Here is a 14163-nt window from a genome sequence, read left to right as displayed (position 1 = left end):
TAATTTTTCTGTCAAAATTGACAAAACTATTTTTAGGGACCATATAATGTTTGAAGTAACTTTGAGGGGCTTATATAAGAGAAAATACAAAAAATTACATCATTCTAAAAACTGCACCCCTCGACGTGCTCAAAATCACATTCAAGAAGTTCATAAACCCTTTAGATGCTTCACAGGAATTAAAGCAATGAGGAAAAAAAAAATGAACATTTTAATTTTTCCTACAAACATGTTCATTTTTCCCCAAATGTATCCTTTTCACAAGGGTAACCGGAGAAAATAGACTGTACAATTTTTTTCTGCAATTTCTCCTGAGTATGCAGATACCCCATATGTTTGGGAGGGAAGGTGTGGTATTCGACTCTTGGGGAACAAATTATCGTAGAATAGTTTGGACAATCAATATACAGAGCCCCTAAGTGCTAGAAGAGCAGAAACCCCCCTCAAGTGAGCCCATTTTGGAATTTTCACCCCTCTGGGAATTTATCTACAGGTGCAGTAACGATTTGACTCCATAGATGTTTGCCAGAAACAAGAAGCAGTGAATGTTCCTGAGTGAAAATTGCAAGTCTACCAGTATAGAGCCCATACATTGCTTCCATGTTGTGCTTCTGGAGACATGAACCGCCTAAATTAAGTGGGCTCTCATCGCTACAGAAATTACAAATGTGGATGCTAACTGCGGTTTAGGCACACTGTGGGGCTCAGAAGGGAGGGAGGATGAGGATCCATAGCAGTTTTCCAGAGCCTTTGTACTACAGGTAATATGGAAAGCCCCTATGTTTCCATAGAGTCCTTAGTGGGGACTTGCTTTTTTGTGGATAAATTTGAAGATTTTGTTGGAAACATTTTACATAACATTTTGGAGCACATTTATTCTGCGCTCTATGCTGAGCACTTACATTGGGGTTTACATCTAAATCTCCAAATAATGTGATTCAGATGAAACCCTTGAGGGATTCATTCACTGAGGCAGCAGAGTTACTCCGTGCTCTCTGTTTAACGTTGTCCTTTTCAGAAGTGCATAAAACTGTGGCTGAGCCTGCTTTTATGCACACTTAAAAAGACGGACACCACCGGATCATAGGCCAGACAGCATCCACAGTATCCCCATCTGCTTCATTATAGGGAATCTTCAACAGGGGGTTACATGGAAAACCCTGTGTAAGTGCTCAGCATAGAGTGCAGGATAAATGTAAGCCACGCGGTACTGAGATTTTTGGGAGGCAAAATTAACAAATCAAAAGAAGATGAAGAATTGGTTATATTTATTTTCTATGCCATTCCTCTTTCAGTATAAGTGATTAGATAATTTTATTCTCTGGGTTGGTGCGATTACAGCGATACCAGATTTATATTGTTTTTTTTGCTGTTATGACACACTAAAAGATGCTGTTTTGTTTTGCATAATCAAGTTTTTGCATCGTCATATTCGATATAATTTTTCTATATTTCGGCTGACAGAGTCATGTGAGGACTTGTTTTTGGCGAGACAAGATGACGTTTTTATTAATACTATTTTCGGGCACATGACATTTTTTCCATCGCTTTCTATTATGATTTTTGGGAGGCAGAATGAACAAAAAACAGCAATTCAGGAATTGATTTTTCTATGCCATTCACTTGTAAAATTGATAAGGCTGCTTTATTTTTTGGGGTCAGTACGATTACTGAGATACCACATTTATATTTTTTTATGTTTTGGCACTTTTACACAATAAAAAATATTTAATGGAAAAAATAATTGTTTTTGCATTGCTGTATTCTGAGACCTATAACTTTTTTACTTTTCCACTGATGGAGGTGTTTGGTGGCTTTTTTTGTGGGACCAGATAAGTGTATTCAGTGATTGAATTTTTATTTACATTCATCAGTTTCATCAAGTTTTATTCCACTTTTTGTTTGACATAGTTATTTGCCTTGTTTTTTATTTCTTTTTCACTGAAAGGGTTAACTGGTGTGACAGTTTTGTAGGTCAAGTCGAACTGGACGTGGCGATACCAAATATGTGTACTTTAAATGGGTATTTTTTATTATTTTGTGATAAAAAAATTATACAAATTTTTTTTTACTCAATTCCTCTATGAGAATAACTTTTATCAGTCTAATCGCTGGTATAATGCATTGCAATACCTGTCAGTGCTGCATTGCTAGAAGCCTCTTAGACAATGCTCTGAGCATGGTCTAACAGGCTTTCCATAGCTTGGTGACCCAGATGTCATGATGACCTCAGGTCACCATGGTAACGAGGGGGCCCTTGCAATTATGTCATGGGGGGCGCAGATTGGACAGGAAAGGGAGCCCCCAGTCTTCTAAATGTTGCAATCAATATCGATTGCAGCATTTAGGGCGTTAAAGTTCAGAGGGCAGTGCGGGCACCACTCCTGGCTGTGAGAGCCAGGTGTCAGCTGAACAATTGGCAGCGATCAAGTGTACACGATTACCATGACGTACCTATACTTCATTGGATGGAAAGTCCTTCCCTTCCATGACAGATAGGTACGGAAAATATCATGAAGGGGGTTAATATTTACCATAGACAAGACAGAAGGGGAAGGCTCCTGTTGTATCTTATCTTACAGTCAGACATAGGATATTGAGGAGGAAAAGCAAGCTGATACTTGGGGACACAGAGGAGATTTCTTTATATAATTTTACAGTTTAATTGCAGTATTAGGAAAAATGTATCATGAAAGGAAAGCAGTAACTCAAAGAAGGAATAGGGCATTTTATTGTTCATTTCCCATGCTTAGCATTTTTTTAATGTGTAGGGAAAGAAAAAAAGTTATCAGCTCATCATCTGGGAAGGATAACTCAGTATCAAAACCACTTTTATTCACGTACCAATCCCAGTATACCTTGTTTGGTCTGGTCATGGTGCAGGGAGTGTAAGAACACACCAGGCTGGTATTCAGGTCAGAAATTAAAGAAGGGTCCATGACAACTGGGCTCCAACACCAATGGGAAAATGTTAAAACATAACTTTTACTGTACAATTAAAAACATAGTGACAAAAAGCAAAAAAAGATGAACAATCCATAGGCTTTTGCGTTTTGGATTAGCAACCCTTATTCACAGCTGTTATGTTTTAAACATTTTCTTATTTAATGAATCAGTTCTTTTATGCGGATGGTGAGAATAAGAACAGAAAGGTAGAAAGATTTACAAGATCTAACGAGTGTTTTCCTTTTTTGGCTGACCCCTTCAATGTCTCATCTCTTGGATAAACTTGTAAGAGTTACAGTGAAAGTTCTGTCATGTATATGATTGGAAAAGAGCCTTTGTCAGAAGTGGTAATGATTCGTACCTGGATTTGTGGATGATGTCAGGTGAAATGAAAATTTCTCAACAAGGCAGGTATTAAGTAGCAGGTCTGTGCAGACAGATAAGCTATAACGTGGGACAGCTTTGATGCCCAAATACCAGATGACACCTTAAAATTGTAAGTCCCAACTCCAGGGACTTTACAATAGAACACTATAATCACTATTCGGACTTTAGAAGATAAAACATGGGATTATCTGAAAACCATTTTCTTGCCGGACTAGACAACATAGAAACTGAGATATAGTGATTATATTGTTATCTTTATAATTTTCTTCACTGATTTCAGGCATGTTATATACACTCACCGGCCACTTTATTAGGTACACCATGCTAGTAACGGGTTGGACCCCCTTTTGCCTTCAGAACTGCCTCAATTCTTCGTGAATAGATTCAACAAGGTGCTGGAAGCATTCCTCAGAGATTTTGGTCCATATTGACATGATGGCATCACACAGTTGCCGCAGATTTGTCGGCTGCACATCCCAAAGATGCTCCATACAAGGCAGGATGGATCCATGCTTTCATGTTGTTTACGCCAAATTCTGACCCTACCATCCGAATGTCGCAGCAGAAATCGAGACTCATCAGACCAAGCAACGTTTTTCCAATCTTCTACTGTCCAATTTCGATGAGCTTGTACAAATTGTAGCCTCAGTTTCCTGTTCTTAGCTGAAAGGAGTGGTACCCGGTGTGGTCTTCTGCTGCTGTAGCCCATCTGCCTCAAAGTTCGACGCACTGTGCGTTCAGAGATGCTCTTAGGCCTACCTTGGTTGTAACGGGTGGCGATTTGAGTCACTGTTGCCTTTCTATCAGCTCAAACCAGTCTGCCCATTCTCCTCTGACCTCTGGCATCAACAAGGCATTTCCGCCCACAGAACTGCCGCTCACTGGATTTTTTTTCTTTTTCGGACCATTCTCTGTAAACCCTAGAGATGGTTGTGCGTGAAAATCCCAGTAGATCAGCAGTTTCTGAAATACTCAGACCAGCCCTTCTGGCACCAACAACCATGCCACGTTCAAAGACACTCAAATCACCTTTCTTCCCCATACTGATGCTCGGTTTGAACTGCAGGAGATTGTCTTGACCATGTCTATATGCCTAAATGCACTGAGTTGCCACCATGTGATTGGCTGATTAGAAATTAAGTGTTAACAAGAAGTTGGACAGGTGTACCTAATAAAGTGGCCAGTGAGTGTAGATTCATATAGCCATATCCTGAGCTCACACTGTACAAGCCAGTTGATCTGACTCATAGCTGACAGCATATGTGCACATTTCAGATGACATTATGAAAATTATTCTTCAAATTTAAAGGGTTATTCCCATCTTAGACCAAAATAACTAAGATGGTACAAACACTGTATTGTCCAGACTACAAACACTGCAATTCGAGCCATAGTAACAGCCTAGACAGCTAACCTACTCTGTCTCCGTGGCTTCTATAGAAATTAATTTGGTCTATGGGTGCATCAGATTATATATATGTAATACATACAGTACATATATACATACATATACAGTGGGTGCGGAAAGTATTCATACCCCTTTAAATGTTTCACTGTTTGTTTCATTGCAGCCATTTGGTAAATTCAAAAAAGTTCATTTTTTTCTCATTAATGTACACTCTGCACCCCACTTTGACTGAAAAAAACAGAAATGTAGTAATTTTTGCAAATTTATTAAAAAAGAAAAACTGAAATATCACATGGTCATAAGTATTCAGACCCTTTGCTCAGTATTGAGTAGAAGCACCCTTTTGAGCTAGTACAGCCATGAGTCTTCTTGGGAATGATGCAACAAGTTTTTCACACCTGGATTTGGGGATCCTCTGTCATTCTTCCTTGCAGATCCTCTCCAGTTCCGTCAGGTTGGATGGTGAACGTTGGTGGACAGCCATTTTCAGGTCTCTCCAAAGACGCTCAATTGGGTTTAGGTCAGGGCTCTGGCTAGGCCAGACAAGAATGGTCACAGAATTGTTATGAAGCCACTCCTTAGTTATTTTAGATGTGTGCTTAAGGTCCCAGTCTTGTTGGAAGGTGAACCTTCGGCCAACTCTGAGGCCCTGAGCAGTCTGGAAGAGGTTTTCATCCAGGATATCTCTGTACTTGGCCGCATTCATGCTTCCTTCAATGACAACTAGTCATCCTGCAGCTGAAAAACACCCCCATAGCACAATGCTGCCACCACGTTACACTGTTGGGATTGTATTGGGCAGATGATGAGCAGTGCCTGGTTTTCTCCACACATACCACTTAGAATTATCACCAAAAAGGTTTATCTTCATCTCATCAGACCAGAGAATCATATTTCTCAGTCTGAGAGTCCTTTATGTGTTTTTTAGCAAACTCTATGCAGGCTTTCATATGTCTTGCACTGAGGAGAGGCTTCTGTCGTGCTACTCTGCCACAATGGCTCGACTGGTGGAGGGCTGCAGTGATAGTAGTTAACTTTGTGGAACTTTCTCCCATCTCCCTACTGCATCTCTGGACCTCAGCCACAGTGATCTTGATATTCTTCATTACCTCTCTCACCCAGGCTCTTCTCCCACGATTGCTCAGTTTGCCTGGATGGCCAGGTCTAGGAAGACTTCTGGTGGTCCCAAACTTCTTCCATTTAAGGATTACGGAGACCACTGTGCTCTTAGGAACCTTGAGTACTGCAGAAATTCTGTTGTAACCTTTTCCAGATGCCTTGCCACAATTCTGCCTTTGAGCTCCTTTGCCAGCTCCTTTGACCTCATGATTCTCATGTGGTCTGACATGCACTGTGAGCTGTGAGGTTGGATATAGACAGGTGTATGCTTTTCCAAATCAAGTCCTATCAGTTTAATTAAGCACAGCTGGACTCCAATGAAGTAGAACCATTTCAAGAAGGATCATAAGGAAATGGACAGCATGTGACTTAAATATGAGTGTCTGAACAAAGCGTCTGAATAAATATGACCATGTGATATTTTCAGTTTTTATTTTTTATTACATTTGCAAAAATTACTACATTTCTGTTTTTTCAGTCAAGATGGGGTGCATAGTATACATTATTGAGAAAAAAAATAACTTTTTGGAATTTACCACATGGCTGCAATGAAACAAAGAGTGAAAAATTTAAAGGGGTCTGAATACTTTCCGTACCCACTGTATACACACATACACGCCTGTGTGGATCCGCCCGCTCAGGCTTTGCAAAAACACATGGTTCAGTTTAGCACCAACATGAGCACCTCTCTGGAGTAAATAAATATAATAAACTTGGCACTCAACTTAAAGTTTAAAGGATTAATGTATTCCACAGTTTAGTACATCGGAGCTTCCACTTAACCTCCGATGTACTAAACTGTGGAATACATTAAACCTTTGACCTTCAAGTTGAGTGCCAAGTTTATTATATTTATCTGTCTGGTTTTGGACCCTACTTGCACACCTACACAGTAGTGCCATGTTTTGCTGCTACCTCTCTGGAGTAGGCCTCTCCAGACACACTGAACCTTGAATGGCTCAGGAGGCCAACTACTGAATCCAAAACAACACCCCAATCGCTCTCTGGTTGTTCTAAAAAACCCGGCCCTTTTAAAATGGCATGATCTGACACTAGCTTGAACTTCCGGCCTAACAGGTAATACTTCAGCATGCCAAGTGCCCATTTGGTGGCCAAACATTCTTTCTCTACAATGGAATAGTTATTTTCACAGGAGAGTTTCCTACTCAGGTATAGGACTGTATGTTTTTCCCCTATTTCCTGGGACAAGACAGCTCCCAAAACCACAAACTCCTTTGTGAAGTCAGGTGCAACCAAGAGCGACTGTATGTGGTGAGCATCAACTCCTGGAACGCCATCTCCGCTTCAGAGGACCATTTAGCTATTGATATCTTTGTGCTCTTTAGAAGATGGGTCGAGGGAGCGACTATCATGGCAAAATTCCGGATAAATTGCCAATAGTATCCCACAATTGCCATAAATGCCCTAACCTGCTTTTTGAAGACCGGTTCTGGCCAATTTTCGATTGCCTCCACCTTATTTATTTGCAGCTTTATTTAGTCCCTTCTGACAATATAACCCAAGTATTCCCCATGGCGCACTATTTGGGTTTATGATAAACCCTGTCTTCCTCAGTGTATCCAGTACCACCTGGACCTTCTGCAGGTGACTTCCCCAATCTGAGCTGAAGATCACAATGTTGTTCATATAAGCTGGGGTGTACTTTTTTTGAGAGGCTAGGATACGGTCCATTGCCCTCTGGAAGATAGCTGGAGCTCCCCGCAGATTGAATATTTTATTATATTAGTTGTGGTTGTGCATACCATATTAGTCTACCTTCTTCTTGTTTTCCCCCGCAGATTGAATGGCATCCTGGTTTAGTGAAAGCACCCATCAGGTGTAGAGAAGGCCATCTCCTCTTTGGGACTTTTGGACAGGAGCAATTTGCCAGTACCCATTAGATAGGTCCAGAGTGATGAACCTGGCTAACCCTAGCCTCTCAATGAGTTAATTGACCCGGGGCTTCGATATGTGTCGAACTTGGATACCTCATTTAGCTTCCTATAGTCATTACAGAAATGCCATTCTCCATCCAGCTTTGGCACATGTACAATAGGGATGACCAGCCGCTCTTTGACTCCTTGATGATGCCAAGGCTCAACATTCTCAAAATGGACAAGCTCTCGGGCTAAACTCCTGTCGGAGGGGTTTCTCAGTGGTACCATGTCTGGGTGCTATGTTGCATAGTCTATCACCACCAGGATGTATTGGTGCCCTCTGGCGGACTTACACACATGGTCAAAATTGTTGGTACCCCTCGTTTAATGACAGAAAAACCCACAGTGGTCACAGAAATAACTTGAATCTGACAAAAGTAATACTAAATTAAAAATCGATGAAAATAAACAAATGAAAGTCAGACATTGACTTTCAACCATGCTTCCACAGAATTAAAAAAAAAATAAAACTTGTGAAATAGGCCTGGACAGAAATGATGGTACCCTTAACTTAGTATTTTGTTGCACAACCTTTTGAGGCAATCACTGAAATCAAACATAGTTACATAGTAACATAGTTAGTAAGGCCGAAAAAATACATTTGTCCATCCAGTTCAGCCTATATTCCATCATAATAAATCCCCTGATCTACGTCCTTCTACAGAACCTAATAATTGTATGATACAATATTGTTCTGCTCCAGGAAGACATCCAGGCCTCTCTTAAACCCCTCAACTGAGTTCGCCATCACCACCTCCTCAGGCAAGCAATTCCAGATTCTCACTGCCCTAACAGTAAAGAATCCTCTTCTATGTTGGTGGAAAAACCTTCTCTCCTCCAGACGCAAAGAATGCCCCCTTGTGCCCATCACCTTCCTTGGTATAAACAGATCCTCAGCGAGATATTTGTATTGTCCCCTTATATACTTATACATGGTTATTAGATCACCCCTCAGTCGTCTTTTTTCTAGACTAAATAATCCTAATTTTGCTAATCTATCTGGGTATTGTAGTTCTCCCATCCCCTTTATTAATTTTGTTGCCCTCCTTTGTACTCTCTCTAGTTCCATTATATCCTTCCTGAGCACCGGTGCCCAAAACTGGACACAGTACTCCATGTGCGGTCTAACTAGGGATTTGTACAGAGGCAGTATAATGCTCTCATCATGTGTATCCAGACCTCTTTTAATGCACCCCATGATCCTGTTTGCCTTGGCAGCTGCTGCCTGGCACTGGCTGTTCCAGGTAAGTTTATCATTAACTAGGATCCCCAAGTCCTTCTCCCTGTGAGATTTACCCAGTGGTTTCCCGTTCAGTGTGTAATGGTGATATTGATTCCTTCTTCCCATGTGTATAACCTTACATATATCATTGTTAAACCTCATCTGCCACCTTTCAGCCCAAGTTTCCAACTTATCCAGATCCATCTGTAGCAGAATACTATCTTCTCTTGTATTAACTGCTTTACATAGTTTTGTATCATCTGCAAATCTGCAATCTTCTACCAGATCATTAATGAATATGTTGAAGAGAACAGGTCCCAATACCGACCTCTGCGGTACCCCACTGGTCACAGCGACCCAGTTAGAGACTATACCATTTATAACCACCCTCTGCTTTCTATCACTAAGCCAGTTACTAACGATAAACGATTCCTAGAGCTGTCAATGAGACTTCTGCACCTTTCGACAGGTATTTTGGCCACTTCTCAAGAGCAAACTGCTCCAGTTGTCTCGTGTTTGAAGGTTTCCTTTTCCAGACGGCATGTTTCAGCTCTTTCCAAAGATGCTCAATAGGATTTAGGTCAGGGCTCATAGAAGGCCACTTCAGAATAGTCAAATGTTTTCCACTTAGCCATTATTGGGTGTTTTAGCTGTGTGTTTCGGGTCATTATCCTTTTGCAAGACACATGACCTGCGACTGAGACCAAGCTTTCTGACACTGGGTAGCACATTTCTCTAGAATCCCTTGATAGTCTTGAGATTTCATTGTACCCTGCACAGATTCTAGACACCCTGTGCCAGATGCAGCAAAGCAGCCTCTGAACATAACAGAGCCTCCTCCATGTTTCACAGTAGGGACAGTGTTCTTTTCTTGATATGCTTAATTTTTCCGTCTGTGAACATAGAGCTGATGTGTCTTGCCAAAAAGTTCAATTTTTGTCTCATTTGTCCTTAGGACATTCTCCCAGAAGCTTTGTGGCTTGTCAACGTGTAGTTTGGCAAATTCCAGTCTGGCTTTTTTATGATTTTTTTTCAACAATGGTGTCCTCCTTGGTTGTCTCCCATGAAGTCCATTTTGGCTCAGACAACGATGGATGGTGCAATCTGACACTAATGTTCCTTGAGCTTGAAGTTCACCTTTAATCTGTTGAGAAGTTTTTCTGGGTTCTTTTGTTACCATTCATATGATCTGTCTCTTTGATTTGGCATCAATTTTCCTCCTGCGGCCACATCCAGGGAGGTTGGCTACAGTCCCATGGATCTTACATTTTTGAATAATATGTGCAACTGTAGTCACAGGAACATCAAGCTGCATGGAAATGGTCTTATAACTTTTACCTTTAACATGTTTGTCTATAATTTTCTTTCAAATCTCCTGAGACAACTCTTTCCTTCGCTTCCTCTCGTCCATATTGAGTGTGATACAGACCATGTCACCAAACAGAACAGTGAGTATCTGTAGCCCTATATACAGGCCCACTCACTGATTCCAATATTGTAGACACCTGTGAGGCTAATTAGTGGACACACCATTATTTCTGTCCAGGCCAATTTCATGAGTTTTATTTTACTTTAAATTCTGTGGAAGCATGGTTGAAAAAGCAATGTCTGACTTGCATTTGTTCGTATTCATAGATTTTTAATATTACTTTTTTTCAGATTCAAGGTATTTATTTGACCATTTTAGGTTTTTCTGTCATTAAATGAGGGGTACCAACAATTTTCACCACATGTGTAACCAAGGCGTCGACAAGGTCCATGGTAATCCGGTCAATGGTACTACGGGACTGTGAAAATGGGATACAGGAGCAGTTAGCTGACAGGTAGAGCAGGATAGGCAGAAAATATTGTCTTGGTTACATTCAGGCCAGTAGAACCTCTGAAAGACCCACTCCTGAGTTTTGTCTACTCCCAGATGCCCACCCAAGACACGAGAATGGGCCAGATCTAACACCCTATGCCTATAGGGACCCGGCACCAATAACTGCTCTATCACTTCCCTTCTTGGTTTAGTGATCCAATAAAGAAATTCCTCATTTAAAGTGAAATATGGAAAACTGGTGTCGGACCCCAGCTCATGAGCAACCTCATTTATCACAGTCACATTATCAAAAGCCCCTTTCAAATTAAGATCTTGCATTTGAGCAGTCCCAAAATTCTCCCTAGAAACCTTACACACTGGAGCCTCGGCCTCATTGGTCCCTCTCTCGTACTCATCACCAGCAAGGATACACAGGGGGAACTTATCCATCACCAACTGCGATATTCATCATGGCGGAACTGGCTCCTGTCTGAGTCACTTGGTACCCCCCGCCTTCTGCCATAAGTCCCAGAACAGGCTAAAGTCCCGCCTTATTATCACCCGGTGTAGCAGGTTCTTAACCATGCCAACCTCATGCGACCAAGCCCTACAGTTTTTATTGTAACTCTGGCAACGGGGTAGTCTTGCTGCCCCCATGAATACAACAGACATCATGTTTTTTCCGGGTATCAATTGGTGCGGAAGTGTGGCCCTTACCAGTTATCACACTCCCCGAGTCCAAGAGTCCTGACACCAGCATGTAATTTATTGTCACAGGACGTGACTGCGGCCCCACACCAGGCTGATAGTAAACACTGCAGGCGGGATAGGCATAGTACAAACAGTGCCTCCCTAAGCGGCAGTCCATCTGCTTGGAGGACATAAGACAACAGGCGGCTATCTGTACAGGACCATGGCATCTCCAGCAGAGCAGGCCTTTACCAGCAGCATGTGGCAAGCCCTCAGCCACCCCTTTGGACCTCAGACTCCCTTCAGTGGTGGCTCTACCACTCCTCTTAGATTTGGGTTCCTTTAGGGTACCCCAAGTACAGGGATGCAACACCACCTGACTTCCTTAGGGACCTCTCCACCATCTCTGGTACCTTTCCACTAGGCCAACCAGGTTGTATGCATTCCGGGAGTCTCTCTGGGCAACCCAGGTGTGCACTGGCCTATTGAATAAATCTGCCCATGACAACCCGCTTGACAATCTGGACTGAATTGGAAGACTTTCGCTGCAACCATTTCTGTACAAGATGCAGTAAGTCAAACATTTGGGAGTGAGGGAGTGTCACCATAATACGCCCATAAGTTTCTCAGTCTGTGCTACCCACTTCAACAGTCAAAAATGCTTACACATCATTCCCTGGGGGTCATCTTTTGCATGACTCGTCTTACCGCTTTCCTGATGTATGAGTCATAACCTGTATTTGGGGAAGAGGCTGCCGACCTCCCACAAACGGCCTCTGTGAGGGGTTTCATCTGCCTTGTAAGCACCTCCTGTTGCTGTTGGAGCTGCTGCACCAAGTTTGTTTCCTGTTGTGCTAACTGCTGCTGTTGGCTTGCTGCTGCTGCTGGTGGACCTGGAGCAGGTGCTTCATAAGCTTCTCCATGCCATTTGTCATCATCTCCTGGCTTATAGCCACCTTTATTCAGGCCATGGGGTTTGTCAACAGCCACTATACGTGTTCCTGGAATGTTGCCCGCATTCTCCATCACCTGTGGTAGATCGGCTCACTCAACTGTACACGGAGGTAGACATAGGAACACTGTCTCTTTAAGTCCTATACTGGCTTATTATGTACAGGCAGCATAAACCATGATGAAGTTAAAATAAACACGGTCCTTTGGTCAAAACAAACTGGTATATCACAGTCCATACGTTTGTGGGGATCCACCTGCTAAGGGTTAGCAAAAACACATGGTTCAGTTTAGCACCAACATGAGCACCCGGAATGCATCTGAAGGCCGCCTATTTGAATCCCTAGCTACACCCTGGGTTGGAAATATAGGGATCAACCTCCCACCTGCTGTATGGTTGTTCTCAAAAACCCAGCTTTTAAAATGGCTGCTTAACCACTCTCAACACTTAGTGTGCTGGAGCAAAACTTCTGGGTTTCTCATCACTGAAGCTAATAGCCTCAGGGAAACGTATCTCCCCTCCAGTACTTTGCCTGTGACTTTATCACAACACACACGCGCGTGCGCTATTGAACCTGTTCTAGGCCCGGGTTGCGAACATTTTTATTGGTACATTCACGGCACCATTCAAAAATTTGCAAATAAAATGTCTTCAATAAAATTGCGCCGGTTAGTGCGCATGCGTACTCGTTGACTCACGAGCCATTTTATTGAAGTATTATACTACAAAATTAAAGGGAACCTGTCACCAGAAATAACGCTATTAACCTGCAGTTTAAACTATCTGCAGGATAACAGCATTATTATGCTGTCCAGCACCTGCACGCAGCAGGGAGAAAATGAACTTTATTCTTCCAACCATCATTTGGTTTCAGTCATGGAGGCAGGGGACCCACTGGGTCAGTCATTGCTCTGAGCATACAGAGCAGCCGCTGTAACCGTACCCCAGGTCCAGACTGACACTCCCTCTACATCGAGGCCAGCTGTCAGTCAGGGCTGGGGGGGGCGAGGTAACAGCCGCTGTTTAGTATTCTCGGAGCAATGACTGAACACATGGCTACCGTACCACGACTGAAGCCGAATGCTAGTGGGGAGAATGAAGTTAATTTTCTCCCTGCTGCAATCAGCTGCGTGCAGGCTCTGGGTAGCATAATAATGCTGTCAACCCGCAGACTAACCACACATCTGCAGATTACTAGCGTTATTTCTGATGACAAGTCTTCTTTAACATAGAACCAAAATGTACCAATAAAAATGCTCTCCACCCAGGCATAGAACTGGTTCAATAGCTAGTTCTGGTATATGCCCCCCAGCATTGTATATGCTCCTCCATCCTGGTCCACCATCCTATTATATGCTCTTCCATCCTGCCTGCACTGCTTTTGTTCAATACATACAAACAAAAAATAAACACTCCTCACCTTTTCCCTGCTCCACCGAGAAACGTTTTCTGCGATAAATATTTAAACAAAATGGCGCCGGAGTCAGGGTGTGGGCATACTGCGCTATCTGGCACCATATTGTTGAAGACACTGTGTACAAATTTGTCTATACTAAAATGGCACCAGAGATTGCGGTATGTGCAGGCATCGGCTACACGCTCCTCCTCCCGCCTCGTCCTCCTCCCTGTCACCTCGAGGCACTGGACCATCAGTGTGTTAACGGTGGATGCTTCCTTCTTACTCTGACCAGAATGCGCAGT

Source organism: Ranitomeya variabilis, chromosome 6 (assembly GCF_051348905.1).
Source record: "Ranitomeya variabilis isolate aRanVar5 chromosome 6, aRanVar5.hap1, whole genome shotgun sequence".
NCBI lineage: Eukaryota > Metazoa > Chordata > Amphibia > Anura > Dendrobatidae > Ranitomeya > Ranitomeya variabilis.
This window is presented reverse-complemented; position numbering follows the sequence as displayed.